General features: G+C 38.2%; 1 protein-coding gene across 20 annotated transcripts in view; it reads left to right on the forward strand.

Annotated features, from left to right (window-relative positions):
* Positions 1–16,232, forward strand: part of LOC133207434 (poly(rC)-binding protein 3-like) — a 496,208-nt gene that overhangs the window by 309,216 nt on the left and 170,760 nt on the right. For 19 of the 20 annotated variants that reach the window (XM_061344339.1, XM_061344336.1, XM_061344337.1 and 16 more), the window contains one exon: positions 13,591–13,691. The exons of the other annotated variant lie outside the window; for it this stretch is intronic. The gene's annotated coding sequence lies outside the window, so the exon portion shown is untranslated. The remainder of the gene's footprint in view (positions 1–13,590; positions 13,692–16,232) is intronic. 20 annotated transcript variants of the gene reach the window in all.

Below are 16,232 nucleotides of genomic sequence, written 5' to 3' on the forward strand. Positions count from 1 at the left end.
CATCTTTAACAGAGGTTTGAAAACTTTAAGGAACAGTTTAGGCAGCAATAGAAATGCTGTCACCACTCTAGGCAGTCTGTCCAAGAACTTCAGGATCTTTCCTTCAAAGAAAGCTTTTCCTTGTTTCTGACCTGAATCTTCCTTGCAGCGCTCATTATTTCCTGTCATGCCTGTTGTGAACATGAAGAACAGATTCAGTTTTAAGCCCTCATCTGGGTCTTCCTGTAGTGGGAGCAGCAGAAGGATCATTTCATTTCTCTTGCAGGTCTTCTACCTTCTGTTAGGTATCCCTAGACAGAATTTGCCTTTTCTCGCAGCAGAGTGAAACTCACATAGTGATCCTCTATGATTCTTAAATCCTTTTCCCATAGTACTGTTGCAGACACTTGTTTTCCATCACTCAAAAAGAGTGTTTGTTAATGAAAGAAAAAAAAAAAGTGGGTATCTTAGCATAGGGCAAAACACACAAGAGGGGTCAAATTATGACGAGTCTTCATTGCAAAGGCATTTACCTTCGGCATCTTGAACTGTATGGGGTGAGGCCCCTAGACCACTGCTCTGCTCACTTCTTATAATCCACCTGGCCATGGTCCAGAGTCACCATCCAGCACTTGTTTAATTCATTGCTATTTATGTATCCTAACTACATGCAAAATGTCTCTTAAATAACTGTGCATAAAAGACTGTCCTACATGACCATTTCTGCAGGAATGATTTGTACTGATTACTTAAAATGTCTTATCTATGCAAAATTCTACATCAGGATCCACCAGGAGCAGTCTTTGAATCACTCCATCCAGCGTGTTAACACATCCAGCTATACAAATTGGACTAGACACAGTGTGACCTGGGAGGAGGGAGTAATTTCCAGAACTGTCCAAAATTACCAAGGCTTCTGTAACATCGGTCAAACTACTTGACTGTGAATTGTCAGGCTATCACCTAGTTTCAGGCTGGTCCCTCATCTCTAACCAGTCCTTTATCTTGTCTACACCAGTGACTGCCTGGGTTATTCCTCAACTGACTAAAGAATAATTGAAGTTCACTGAGTGTGTATAAGCCACAGCCCTGATAGGTACCCACACCCCAATCACATGTATGAAAACAACTGATTTTCATACATATAGCTCACTTCAAACTCTCGCCATGCCATACTTCTGCAATTATTTTTTCCTGCCTAAGACCAGTGTAACTCTCTTTTCCACACTGAGTAACACCCTTTGGTTGTTTACAGATCACTTGTACAATTTATTGACATTCTTGGTTGCTATCTTACTTTTTAACATCCTTGTAGTCCTTCATAATGTGATTGGCAAGCACATCTTCTATTGTCATCTACATCACTAGTGAAAATATTGGGCAATAATGAATGCAGGACCCATGAATAACCCTGCTTATTCCATCCTTTGATTTTGCAGAAAATGTGGTGCTTCATTAACTAATTTGATAAACTCAGTCATATTTGTATCTGTTGTACGAACATTTCATTCAGACCTGGTTTTCCTCAAATTACTTGTAAGAATGTTGTATGAGACAGCGTCAAAATCTACGCAGCTAACACTTCTCTTCTAAAATGCCTGTTATCATGTTGTAGAAGGAAATTAGATTGGTTTGACAATATTTTTGGCAAGCCCAAGATGATTGCTAGTCACTGCTCAACCCACATCCATTATCTTTACAATTCTCTGAAACAACAAGTAGAAGTTCACTGTGTTCTTACCTTTTAACAACTATAATATTTTAAGTTTTTTCTTATTTTATTAACATAAATGTGTGCAAAGATACTATCAAATAAGTCCTAATCTGAATTCTAGGCATACAGAGAACCAAAGGTTGATCACTATCATCAGGTGTTTTTGTTGCCTAAGTAAAACATGAGAAAACAGGCAAGGAAGATAAAAGGTAACAGTTGAAACCTGTGTGAAGTAAATGGTCAGCACTGCTAATGGTTTGGTATTACAATGGCTTCGCCAGTAGAGGAATAGAAACTTGTTTTTCATTTCCACAGTGGACTGAAGTAAAGGACGTAATCCTTGACTCCTTCTTTATAGGAAAGGTGTGAAAGATGAGAAGAAAGTATTCAGAAAGTAGTTGTTTAGATCATTTTGATACAGGCAGACCTTCTGTCACTGTGGAGACTGCCACAGTCTTCAGGAATAAAATGATCCTGGCTTAGAAAGATGGATAAATTACCCCCTATAGTCCTTTCTATCTCCTTTTCTGTATTCTGAATTTATAGGCATCATGGAAAATAAGAATTTTGAGAAGGAACTTGCAGAAGGATAATCAGGTAACTTCAAATGCTTATGTGAAGTTCATCTTAAGTATGAAGCAGAGGGCTGGAGAAAGCACAAATATGTATGTCTGGATATTTAACAAGTAGGTATTTATAGACACATATAATTGTTCCATTCAAACTTTAGGTGAATGCAGATGCTCCTTTTGCAAGCAAATTATTTTAAGATATCTCTGTGACCAATAAATGAAGACTTTAATTTATTTTTATTTGAAAAATAAGATTCAGTAGTTTATGGGTGAGGTGATGTTATTTGAAATTTAAAAAAAATGTTTCTTTTTAAACTGATACCTATTAGTTAATCATTTCTAGCTCTGCAGGTGTATTACATAGGTTCATTTCTTTCTATCCAAACAAAGGTACTTTGCAGCTTAACCACCACAGCTAATGATTCAAAAAGTGCTACACAGAGTAAGAGCTTCAAAAAATGCAGATGACTGAGTCTCTCTTTAGCAGATAGGGGTACTTTTTTCTCACTGGCATTATAGAATGATGTATTCCAAATTCAATGTTGTACTCATTATTCTGAAGCTTCCCTTTGTGACATCTATCCCCTTAACATTGAACATACTATCTGTCCTATATAGACATCATTTTCCCTTGACATGCCTTTGCAGGTGCTATAATTCCTTTTCTTGCTCCCCACCCAACCCCTTACTCTTTCTCTGGACAGAAGGGGAGAGAGAGCAGGAGATAAAATGGTGCAGTGACATTGTCTCTTAACACTTGGACCAAAAAGGGTCATTCGAATGAAAGCCTTGGTGCTCCTGAATTTGAATCTTGTCTCAAGCAAATAAGCATTGTAACCAGACAGAGTTTTGTACCCAGAAGGTTTACTTCTTATATTTACCTTGAAGTCCTGAAACTGCAGAAGCTAAGGGAGACTTAAGAATATCCTTAAGAGGTAGATAAACCTATGTGAATTAAGATCCTAACCTCTGCTCTGAGATTGACAACCTTATCTTCTGTAATTCATTTCCTTAGTGCATATATTCCTGTATTTGTAGCCACATTGCTTTTATTGTATTAATGATAATTACATAACGTTGTGAATAAGTGACCTTGGTTTAGGTACAATTAGCCCTAATCTATAGGTATAGACAGGCCTGGAACCATTACTGGGATCACATTTTATCCTGCATATTGCTGTCTTTCCCTTCCATTCTACTAAGCTCTTGGCCAGGCAGGTTTGCTTTTTAGCTTTGATTGAACCCTGCTCCTCAAAACACTTTTGCCACCCTTGACCCCTTTCTTAAACTCTACTCTACTTTCTTAAAGTCTACTCTTCCCTCTTCCTTCTTAAGGTCTACTCTTCCCTCCCATCCTTTCTTTCTCTTCAGCTTTTCTTCACAAATATCTTCCGAATTTTTAAAATATAAAGTAAATAAGTTTCAAGTTCTCACCTTCTCTTCCTGTTGCTCTCATCCATGTACGGACTTAAAAGAGATGAAACTTCCCAGTCAGTCCAAAATTTCAGACAGCCTCCATCTAGTGCTTCAAGAAAGAAAATCATAACTGGAGCTATTCAGGAAAAGTGTAGACCTATCTGCTGCACTCTACTTCTGTCATGATTATTATGCCATAAATGCTAAGCACTTCTTCCGAGGTTTTTACTCTGTTTGGAATAGACACAGCCCTATCAGAAGCTTCTCTCCTCTGTCCTCCTTCACCACCATCTGTAAGCACATTTTTACAAAGGCATTGGTGTGGACTCAGTACCTTAGAAACAAGGTACAGCAGAGAAAAAGTTAAATGTTTCAAATTTTCTGTGGAATGAGGAGTGAATTCTGATTTTCTGGTTTGGTTTGGAGGATTTACTCTGATAGCTGGCAATTTATTGATTGAATCTGTGTCATACAAAGAAGCAAATTAGTGCTTTGCTGTCAGATCCTGTAATAAAGTTCCATGCTGTGATTTGGTCTGTTTCATCAAGAAAGCATCTTTTTCTACTGTCTTGTCTTATTTGTTTTACTCCTGATGCACAGCAGTAATATTACCAGCTTGTTTACAGCAGCGCTTCAACGCATTCATTGCTCAGATGATAGAAGTTCAATGATAGGGGATGTGCTTGTTTCATTTGTGCTGAAGACAAACTACAAGTATATAGAAAGGAACCCCTTATTTTGATTTCTGTTAGCCAGATTTGATCATTAGTTGAAATCTCTAGATTGTTTTCTGGTTTGTTCCCTACTTTCCTAATCAAGGGCATGTTAAAAAAGTTTTAGAAGTTGGTATTCGCAATTTGTATTATTTAAAGGAGTACCCTTACATATGAGCATGAACTCTTGCAAATAAAAAGCATGGTAAATGCTTTAATAGAACTTTATATTTCATTCAAATGGACAGAGTCTTGGGTGACATGGTTTAGTGTGAGGTGTCCCTGCCCATTGCAGGGGGGTTGGAACCAGATGACCTCAAGGTCCTTTCCAACCCAAACCATTCTATGATTCTATCTTTTAACAGTTTTTGCAATATTTGCTCAAGTATAGTAGTGTTTTATGTGCAGACGCATGTGCAGGTGTGTGATCATTATCCCTGACCTTCAGATTTCTCTTTTTATACTTCCATTAAGCACCAATTTGTTACTAAAGCATACTTTGCGATTAAAAATTTATTACTTAAAAAGAAAAGGCAGCTTCCTACCTAGTTCCTAATTAATCTTTATTTAAGATTAAATATTTATAGTGACTTACTTCTCCTTTCATTATAAATCCTGTACTAATTCAAATAACTTTTATGTTTCTGAAGAGTTTTCACTTTCACTGCCATAGGCACTAGAAAAATTCAGCATCTGTCTCAATCTATAGACTGTGATGCTATTGCAGTTATAAATACATGGATGTCAGGTTTAATGGTGGCAGAATGGTGCAGTGAGGGTCAGATTTCCTTTAGGTCTCATTGCCCCTCCTTGAAAAATGGAACACAGCACAGGTAAACTGTAACTGTGCTTGCTAGACATGAGCAAAGTCCTATTAACTTCAGTTTATGCAAAATGCACAGCCAAAGGAACAAAGAAATATTTGAGCTATGGGCTTAACCTTCTGCCTGCACCAGCACATGTTGTGCCAGAAAAGCACACTGCTCTCCTGAGCAGCAGTGAGCCCTGGTGGGTTTATGCTGCTCCAATGGTGGCATTTCCTGGCTTTTCTGACTTACACAGGCAACTGTCCAGTATCATCACTGAGGGCTGGGTTGTTCTTCAGCCACTGACTCACCAGTTGCCTATACTGCAAACCCCTTGGCTTAGCCCCCAAGACAGTTTTTAGATTTTCTCAACTCTGCTGAATTCTGCTTACCTTAACAGATTTTCCTGGGACTGCCCAGGCTTGAAATCATCAGCTGAGCCCTTTCCAATATGCAACCTTGCAATTCTACCAGGTGGCCAGCAGTATCATAGTATCATAGAATCAACCAGGTTGGAAAAGATGTTTAAGATTATCAAGTCCACCCATTAATTCCACAGTTCACAGTCTCTGACCTTCTTTCCATCTGTAGAAACATTTTTCTGTCTATCGTTTTTTCTGTTTTGTCTGTTTTCTCCTCAGAGGAAATAAAGACAGCCCTGGAAGGCAAAGGAAACAGTTTCAAAGAGGAATCCCATTTCGTACACTTACACCAAACAAATACCTTTGCTGCTGAAAGGTGGGATAAAGATGGAAAGGGCTAGTTTAAGTTCATAGTCAGGGACTTACAAACCAAGTGGGATTCTGCACCACATATTCTGTGAGAGGTCACACTCAGTGATCAAAAAGGATACACTGATCTCTGCATGAGAAATTCATAATCTGTGAGCAATGGAAACAAGCATGGCTTTATTTTGACATAAGGTGAACTTCTGAGTGCAAGTAAAATTATGGAAACATCACTGTGCTTCTGCATGGCTGAATTCCCTTATGACAATAAGATACACCACAGTGTTCGGGGAAACATAGCAGACAAAATTGCTAAGCGGATATTAGAAAACTGAAATCTAAATTACAGTACAAGCAGATGACCTGCTGCTATAAACTGTACCCTTACAGATTTCCTTACTGATTGCAATATGCTATTTATTGTGTGTATAAGCTACAGATTGATCAAAATTATTTGTTTCCATTTTATCTTGTTGGAAAACTATGGGAGATCACTGTTTGAGTGAAGTATATTAATGCCAATCATTCTCTCATGTGGAATGATGACACTGAATAAGAATTATTTTTGTAGTTTTCAGCTGAGTTTTTAGCTAAAACCACAGGTGAAAAGGTGAGTTTTTCACACTGTTTAACTGGAAATACCTAATGTAGGCAGGTATCAATACTGATGCTTAAATGGATTAAATGACATTTTAAGCATTGCAGCGCTGAGTAAGGCTAAAATAACAGCATAATTGGTAATGTGTGATATGCATCAGGGATGTCAGCTGACCATATTAAATGAAATTTTTCTCATCTTAATCATGTGAATGGTTTCAAGGATGTCCCTGAATGAGATTCTTTTCTAATGTAAAGCCATTGATTTCTTATATAAATGAAATGAGATCATGCTCACAGATTCTTATAATTCGGTATATATCCATTCATTCTACTCCTGGGATAAAAATAGTTGATTAAATTGGTACTATGTTAACAATTTTTCTTCCTAGTACAGAATAGAATCATAGAAATCATAGAATGGTTTGGGTTGGAAGCATTCTTAAAGAACATCTGGTTCCAACCCTGCTGCCGTGGGCAGGGGCACCTTCTACTAGACCAGGTTGCTTCAAGCAAAGTATACTTCTATCTCCTGTACAGTTGGTCCTCTGTCCCAGTTGTTACATTTGTGTTATGGTTGTTTGGTTTATCTTTGCTGGAAAGCGATACTTTAATGGGTGTAATTTCTGTGATGTAAGCAGTAACTTTCAGCAATTCAGAGTGAGACTTTTCTTCTCAGTTGCCTTCTGATAGCATCATTTCATTAGCCTTAGCTAATTCCAGAGGTAGAGCAGTTTAGCAGATAATGCAGTACCATGAAGGTTAATTAAGCCTCACCTATGTGATATGAGGCAAGTTACGTCATTTCTCTGCCTTACCTGTAAGAGAGGCCACTACCTTTAAGAGATGCATCAGCTGCCTAATTCTGTCTGCAGTGTCAGACCTTGCATAATATCTAGGATAGCTGACATGAATTTTGTTTCTAGTTCTATCCCTTTCATTGCAAGGCCTAAGGCAGGTAGCTTAGCCTCTTTGTACAGTCTGCATAAGACTGCTTCTCGAATAGTAAAGGATTTTGATACCTACAACAAGAGAGAATGATAACTCTGAAAGTGCTTAACATTTCTACTGAGTGAAACAGCACAACAAATATACTTGTATTTTCTAAGTTGAGATGGCATATTAACTAGAAATGGTCTCTCAGAGATTCCCTGTTCTTAACCATTACTGTTCAGTGTCTACTGCATAGAGAAGATGTTATGTCCTACCGACTGTCAGTGAAAAAACTTGTTCTTTGTTATCTGCAGTGTTCCCTAGCTGTCAGTCCTATATTGTCAAATAAGGATATGCCAACCACCACTCTTTTTTGTCCATCCTTCCCCAAGCAATGCTTACTCAACTGTGAAATGTTCTTCACATATATCTTTGTGTTGCACATGTCTTATGAAACTAAGGTGAGGCAATTAGAAAAAGCTTAAGCATGACTGTTGCTTCCTAACACACCAGGTTAACCTTCAATAAAATCCAGCTTGCTCCTGGATGAGGTACTACAGTGCCTGCTGCCTATGATTACTCATGTGCTTACTAATTTTGGAGTATTGTTCAAAGTAGAACAGCAGCACATCACAAACAGATAGGAGAGTTCACTAGCACAGCAGCCATGAAAAATCTCAGTGTTTTGTGGACAGCTGGGACCAACCAAACAGTCAGTATTGAATTAAGAAGGAGACAGCTGGAGAGACTCGAAATCTTTTCCTCTCTTTTCATATATTGTTGTATCGCCTGCCTCTCTAAATGAAATAACAATGGGGAAGCCTCAAGGCAGATTATCTGCTTCCCCTCTCTTGGGAAGTCTCTTTTTTCCTTCTCAGCATATTAGAGGTAGTGATCCATTGTAATGTGATGTCAAAGGCCTTTGGGATTTAAAAAATGTAGTGTGTGTGGCATTGGAAGGGCAAAGAAAAAGCATTGACCCTACCAGATGTGATATTTTGAGGTGGCATAGAGGTTTTAAGGTAAAATCAGAAAAAAAAGAATGCACTTGGCTTGACAAAGCTTAAAGAAAATTAAATCATTCCAGATGGTTGTCCAAATTTACAGCAATTCTAATTGGTTGCCCCCAAAGCTCTTTCATTCAAAACTCCTTTGCATTACAGATTACATGCTGGTCACAGCAAACTTGTTTTCTTATATATTAAACTGATTCATTACTGCTGTAACATTTGACTGAAACATCTTTTAATCCAAACTTATATTTGGTTTGGTGACATCTTAATTCCTTTCATGAAGAACTGAGAAATATTTACATGCATGTGTAAGGAAGCACTGTGCTTTGATGAATTTGTTTTTACCTTCAGCCTGGAGAAGAGAAGGCTGCATGGAGAGCTCATGGCAGCCTTCCAGTATCTGAAGGGGGCCAACAAAATGCTGGAGAGGGACCCTTCATCAGTGACTGCAGTGATAGGACAAGGGGTAACGGGTTCAAACTTAAACAGGAGAGATTCAGATTAGATATATGGAAGAAGTTCTTTACTGTGAAGGTGGTGAGGCACTGGAATGGGTTGCCCAAATAAGTGGTAAATGCTCCATCCCTGGCAGTGTCCAAAGCCAGGTTTGACAGAGCCTTAGATGACATGGTCTAGTGTGGGGCATCCCTGCCCGTGGCAGGGGTTTGCACCTGGGTGATCTCAACGTCCTTTCCAACCCAAACTGTTCTATGATTCTATTCTAATTTTATACTTGCATGCAAAAAACAATATTCAGGTTCAAACTAATATAGTAGATATTTGCTGTTTGTTACTCAGTTATTCCTTATTCACCTGGGCCTTTTAGGAAAGTTGTTTCCATCTGTTCAGTAAGCAGAAACATTATTGTTACTATCAGGTGGCATTCATGAAGAGTATCATTCTTCCTGCGCCATAAGGCACATAAGGGAGAAGTCAAAACAATTACTAACAATGCATAGCCAATAGCAAACAGCTGACACAAAATCCACATGCTAAAATGCTTCGTCCAAATAATTCAGTGCATAATTAACCAATGCATTGGCAGAAATCTGCTCGTTAAAATATTTGGAAGCAGGAAATAGGGTTGGATATGTATTTACTATCATTTACCACTAGCTACAGTGGAGTGGTGGGGAAATAGCATTGCATCCTCATGCTCCCTGAGAACAGAATAGTTCCTTGTCTGTATAAGGACTGGTCAGAGCAGTTCAGATTAAGTTAACTGAAAGTATGGAATTCTTGTATATAACTTAGGTGCAACAAACCCAGTATGGACCCCTTCCCTGAAAGCAAAGTAGCAGGCCACAGAAGCATCTGCTCCAGTGCCCTAGAGCACCTCCTCCACCTCTGCCTTTGGTACTCCCTCTGTTATTTCTTTTTTCCCGTCCTCTTCTACCTATGTAGCATTTTCTGACCTTTCTTAAATATGTTTCCCAGAGGTACCACTAGTTTGGCTCCTCACAAAGGCCACACGTGCAGCCCCCACCTTTCCTACCAACACTTTGACCCCTACACCCAATGCAAAGATTTAAGCCGTCAAAAGATAGTATTTTTTTACCCTTTAACTTATTCCTATTAATTTTATTATGTTTTTAATTACTCTTGTTTCCATTGGAAACTAAGGCCAGGGCTATATGAGGAGCTGTTGGCACGCCAGTGTTATCTGAGGTGTGTTTATTGCAGTGCTTCTGGGCTAGTAGAAGGTTTAATGTTGATTCTCATACCGGGGGGAAGCCCTGTACGCAGGGCTGGTACAAATCACCAGCAAAAATCTACTTTTTGCCAATGCTGAGTGTAGTTGGGTGAATAAGACTCTAACACAGGGTGGGGTGAGCATGTCCAGTAGACTAAACTCAAGGTGCCCTTGAGCTGCTTCATTGTCCCTCAGGGGTTTCAGTTGACTTGGGATCTTTTCTACAATGCAAAGTTTAACTCTTCAGATGTGCTGTGGGAGACAAAGCAGTAAAGTGCTATGAGGTAAAAAGCTACACTGAGGAAATGCTTTTGTAACGCTAAGGCAAAAATGTTTTGACTAGCTATATCTATCTAACTTTGTATTTTGGCCACTGTTGTAGATGGGATACTGGCTTAAGCAGATAGATCTTCTGTCTGACCTAGTATAGCCATGTTATTTACTCAGTTTGGTAAGGTACCAGAACACTAAAAGATTATCACAGGTCTGTACAGAATATTATTATAATTATCATTAAATTCATTTTTTATTTCCATAACTATGGATAGGCTTGTAAAAAAAATATGACTCTTCATTTTTTCTGATTATCCTAGGATGTGAAGTTGCATGGGGGGACTGGGGAAACTACAAATTTACTTCCCTCACAAACTTCCCTGCATACTAGCTGGAGGCACAGTACACTCTCTAAGAGATAACCAAGAATGCAATAAAAGAGCAAAATGAATCAGGACATTACAATAGCTGTATTTAAACCAGATCAAAACATAACTTCCCTTGGTATCACCCCGTGGTGCTCTGAAATGTTTCTTAAACTGAAGTCTTATAATGTGCATCTTTGTGTAAAATACAGACCAGTCAATGTTTCTTTTACCACAGCAGTAAATTGCTTTTTGAAGCCCACACATGTATGGGTTTCATCCACCACATCTGTGGCAATGAGTTCCACTATTTAATTATGAACTTTGTGGAATGGATCCTTGTTTGGGGCTCGTGTTTTACACTTGGTAACTGCTCTTTTTATTGGGACTGCTTCTTGTGCTATGAATTACAGTGGAAAAGCATTCTTTATTCACTTTTTCAACACTCCTTATGATTTTCTGGGGCTATGTAACAGTCCTTTCCCTCATTTGTCCCTCTTCCAATATGAAAATCCTAAAGCTGTTTTTTTCCACTCCTAGTACAGAAGCCATTATATACCTTTGATCATCCTGTCACACTTTTCTTTATCCTTCTATTGCTATCCTGTCATTTTTGAGATGAGGTGACTTGAAATGTATTTAATATTCAAGATGATAGGTGGGCAATGGAATTTTCTGACAGCATTATCATGGTTTTTTCTTCTGTTTTCTGTTCTTTTCCTAATGTTTCATAATATACCATTTCCTTTTTTTGACAGTTGATTAGGATTTAGGTGACATTTTCATAAAGCTGTTTCTAAGCTCCCTTTCCCAAGTAACAGTTAATTTCACTGTGTGTTTATAGATTTCCCAGGGTACAGATATGAGACCGCAGTTATTTGACCATGAAAACACAGCTAAATTGCCAGTGTTTTAGGCTGCAAACTGGAGATTGTTGGTAGAATTTAATATTCACTCAATTCTACTAGCAATTTATGTTGTTTTAGGTTTTGTTATATCAGAGTTTTCTTACAACAAATATGTGAGGCAGCGTGAATGTTTGCCACGGACCCCATCTTTTTAGTGGGTTGTTGATTATTTTAGCAGAACATTAATTCTAACAAGAAACTTATTCAGGAAAGAATTCATTTAATGAGTTTTATCTGGCTAATTTTGCCACTGTAAGGCATATCCTGACCAAAACCCAAGGGAAAATAAACAACTGTATAATCCTTTGCTGTACTAACTTAATGTGGAATTAATTCCATAGTCTTCAGTATCAGATAGAGATGCATAGGCCTTCAATTTTTTCATAGCTGGAATTTGCTATTACTATCATAACAGTTGCAAATATTGTGTTCTGGAGCTTAATAAAATCTGGAATTAAGTAAATCACCTCAGGATTGTTAAAGCCTAGGTGCCAGAGAACTTTAAATAGTTGTTTCTAAAGGAAGTGCTGACAGAATAAATATATTGCTGTAAGCCAGTCAGTCTCATCTCTGACTTTGAAAAACTTACTATGTTACATTTAAATGATCACTGACAAAAATTATTTTATGGGTCAAAGAGACCTCAGTATCATATCGCAAGCAGAGATCTTTTTTACATGAGGTTTTCAGCACTCTCCTTTCATGGAATATGAGTCATTTGACGTTTTGCTCGTTAACATAAACTGGCTGCACTGCGGTACAGAAGCTAGGGGTGTATGAAGATTTCCTGTTAACACAGTTTTCTCTGAGGAGGAGTTCTGTTCCTTACTAATTCTGTTTATTCCTGTGCATTATAGGCAAACTCTCTTTGTATGTTTCCCATCTCATTCCTACTGGTCTTGGAGAGATTGGTGATGGAAACATTTTTTTACACCTGTAGTGGGTTGACCTTGGCCAGCAGCCAGACACCCATCCATCTGCTCTGCCTCTTCCCCTTCTCAGCACAACAGGGGGAGAAAATACGATAGAAAATCTTATGGGTCGAGATGAAGACAAGGAGGTAACTCACCAATTACTGTCATGGGGAAAAAGAAAAGCAGACTCAACTTGAGAAAAATTAATATTATTTACTTCCAATTAAAAATAGAACAGGACATTAAGAAACAGAGACAACACTAAAAACGTCTTCCATCTACCTCTTCTTTTTTCCAGGCTCAACTTCACTCCTTCATTCCCAATTCCTCTACTTCTGCCCCCAGTCTGCATATATAGAAGTGCTGGTCAGCTCCCATTCTTTCAGTTTCATTTCAGTTTGGAGAGCTGAGATGGCTCCTTGACTCACAACTACCCTGTCCATTAAGGACAATTGGAAATTATAAAGCTATACATGAAAAGGAACAAAGGGAAACACTCAGCTATTAGATCACAAATAGGGAGGCCAAATACATGATCTAGTCCAAAAGATAGCCAAATAAGTCTATCCAATTGTTTGAAAGACATTTAGGGATATGACTTTGTGTCTGGTTTTGAAAAATCATTTACTCCAGCGTATCTGTTTATTAAACCAGAAAGGAGCCAGACCTGTTTAATTTTCACTGTTATCTCACAACTGAACAGCTTAGAAACGTAGGTATGCAAGAGAATAACTTAAGTAATTACTCTTCTTGTCATTCTGACTCCCTGTGCACCCAGTAAGCCTGATTCGAGCAGTTCAACTTACAGCAGCCCATAAACCATCTGCAGTTTCAGTGGTGGAGTACAAAATTATTTTATTAATTCATAACCCTATAACATGGGAAAACAAGTTTTCTTTTACAAGTTTTGCTTTAGTATTTGATAGGAGATACAATTATTGAGTTCTTGATTCTTCTTCTTTTCAGGGCATACTCAACATTTTTAAATAACTTCCTTGAGACAGCAGAGTGACTTCAAAACCAGACCACCACCAACAGTTTTTTAAATATCACTGGTCTTTTGACAAGTAAGTTCTTCATTCTCAGTTTTGTTTTCTCTCCTGTATTCCTGATTTTCCTTTCCCCTCTCTTTTATCCTTGTATTCATCATATGGACTACCATATTCACATTCAGGATCAAGAGAATATGAATGCAAATTGAATAGTATGAAGATGTTCTTAATCTTTCTCAGCTAGAATAAAACCTATCAATATCAGAGATACAATTGAGATCAAGTACTGGCTCACCTGTTTATTCCAACTTGTAATGGCAGTACCACTAAAGTCATGTCTCTGGATGTTTGGGAGCTTTTGCCTCTTAAAAGGTTAAATGTTTAAACCTCTTTTGTGTCAGCAGAATTGTGTGGCATCAGGGACAGGAAATGCTTATCCATTTGTAGTTGGGAACTTCCTTTTCTCCTTGGGAGTCTCCAGAGGTTACTCATTGTAGTAAATGTAACCCTAAAATTTGCAAGGATTCACATGGATACAAAAACTGTCTTCATATGCTTCCTTTGCCCATTTACTGTCCCATGCTCCCTTTGCTTTTCTTACTATTTGAAAGGTTGAACTACTTAGTCTCAGACTTGTACTACATCAGGAATTTGCTAACACTGCATCTAAATCAGTACCTTGTGCAGTGCAGTCCACTTAGTACAGCAGGTTATACCAGAATAGCCCTTTAATACAACTTATTTCCATAACTACACTTACTATCTACATAGCAGCAATACCTGACTCATTTTCTCCTACCAACTCTGCATTGTCTTTCTCAAATTCTTCTGCATTCCACAAAATTTAGAACTTTGACTGCCCTTAAATCTTATCATGCCTGTTCAGGCTTGATACATACTACCCCAAAGTAGTAAACTGATGTAAAATGAGGGAACTCCAGCCTTCAAAAGGGTCTTTAGATGTTTTTCTTCTTCTGTAATTTTGAGATTTCCTGGACTCTATTGCGGCCATACTGGGAACTGGGAAGAGGAGCTTGCATGATCCTTGGCTTTAATTCTAAAGGAAAAAGAAAAAAATACTTTTTTCAAGGTTGTTTAAGCTTTTAAAAGTAACTGTCCTGGTGTCAGCTGAGATAGAGTTAATTTTCTTCCTAGTAGCTGGTGCAGTGCTGTGTTTTGGCTTTAGTCTGCGAACAATGCTGATAACACACCAATGTTTTAGTTGTTGCTAAGTAATGCTTACACCAATCAAGGACGTTTCAATCTCATGCTCTGCCAGAGAGGAGGGGCACAGGAAGCTGGGAGGAAGAAGAGACAGGACAGCTGACCCAAACTAGCCAAAGGGGTATTCCATGCCACAGCATGTCATGCCCAGTGTATAAAGTGGGGGCAGTTACCTGGAAGGGCCAGATCACTGCTTGGGTCAGGCTATTTAATGGTCAGCAGGTGATGAGCAATTGTATTGTGCATCACTTGTGTTTATTGTTCTTTTTTTTTCCGTCCCCTTACATTCTCTCCATCTGGTATTTCCCTCAGTAGTAGTACTACATTGTACTTTAGTTATTGGACTGTTCTTATCTCAACCCCTGGGGTTTACTTTCTTTCCATTCTCCTCCCCATCCCGCGCAGAGGGGGGATATGTGGGAGTGAGCAAGTGGCTGCATAGTACCTAGTTGCCAGCTGGGTTTAAACCATGACAGTAACCTAAGTTGTTAATCCTCCCAGTCTGAGAGAAGCTCAAGGTGAAAACTCTGGGACAAATATAATGGTATCTCTCAGAAAATAGCAGAGATTTATAGCAGGGAAAATAAAAAGTATTTAAAAATTTGAAAGTCCTTTTTTGACTTAGGGAAAAGAAGCTGGAACGATTCAGAAACTGATGGAAATCATAGTGTGTGAGGATACCCTCTACAATTAGAGGAAAGAGTATCAAAATGGGTGGTAGGATTGGGAAAAGCAGAAAGGAAAAAGAACAACTTGCACTGGAAGGAGAATGAAGAGGATCCTTACTAACAGGTAAATACGCTCCTTCATAATCAGGGCTTGTTGAAGGAGAACTTATAAATTTTCCTGTTCATAAAGAATAACATTTATAAGAAACTATATTTTAACTAAACAATAGAGTCTATTCATCCTAGCTTCTTAAGTGAGAGTCCAGAGACTGCTCCACCAAAATAGCAATGAAGATTCTCACATCACTACCACACTTTGTGTTTCTTTGTAGTTCTATACAGCTACTGTAAATACTGTGTTATTTGCTTCTTGGAATATATTCCACTTCAGTGTACCCAGTGGATATTGTGAAGCTCAGTGCCTGGTCATAGGCTGGCTCAGCGCTGACAATCATATTTGATTACCCTATGGATTACAGGTACTAAAATTTTAGGAGATTATCACTTTTTGCCACTGCATATTTCTGAGATAAGGGTTCAAGTCGTACAGTATCTAATATTTCTTAAACTTTTATATCATTATTAAGTGAGTTTAGAGACTAGTAGTACCCAAAAGACTTCTGTCGTATTATTTCATATAAAAGAAGAAAAAATCATATAAAGAATATGCACTATTTAATAACTTCTCACATAAATTAGTGAAAATACACAAATAAAAATCTTG

The sequence above is a fragment of the Neopsephotus bourkii genome, unplaced genomic scaffold (assembly GCF_033783945.1).
Source record: "Neopsephotus bourkii isolate Nb327-2 ecotype Australia unplaced genomic scaffold, CSIRO-AGI_Nbou_v1 NB_207, whole genome shotgun sequence".
Classification (NCBI taxonomy): domain Eukaryota; kingdom Metazoa; phylum Chordata; class Aves; order Psittaciformes; family Psittacidae; genus Neopsephotus; species Neopsephotus bourkii.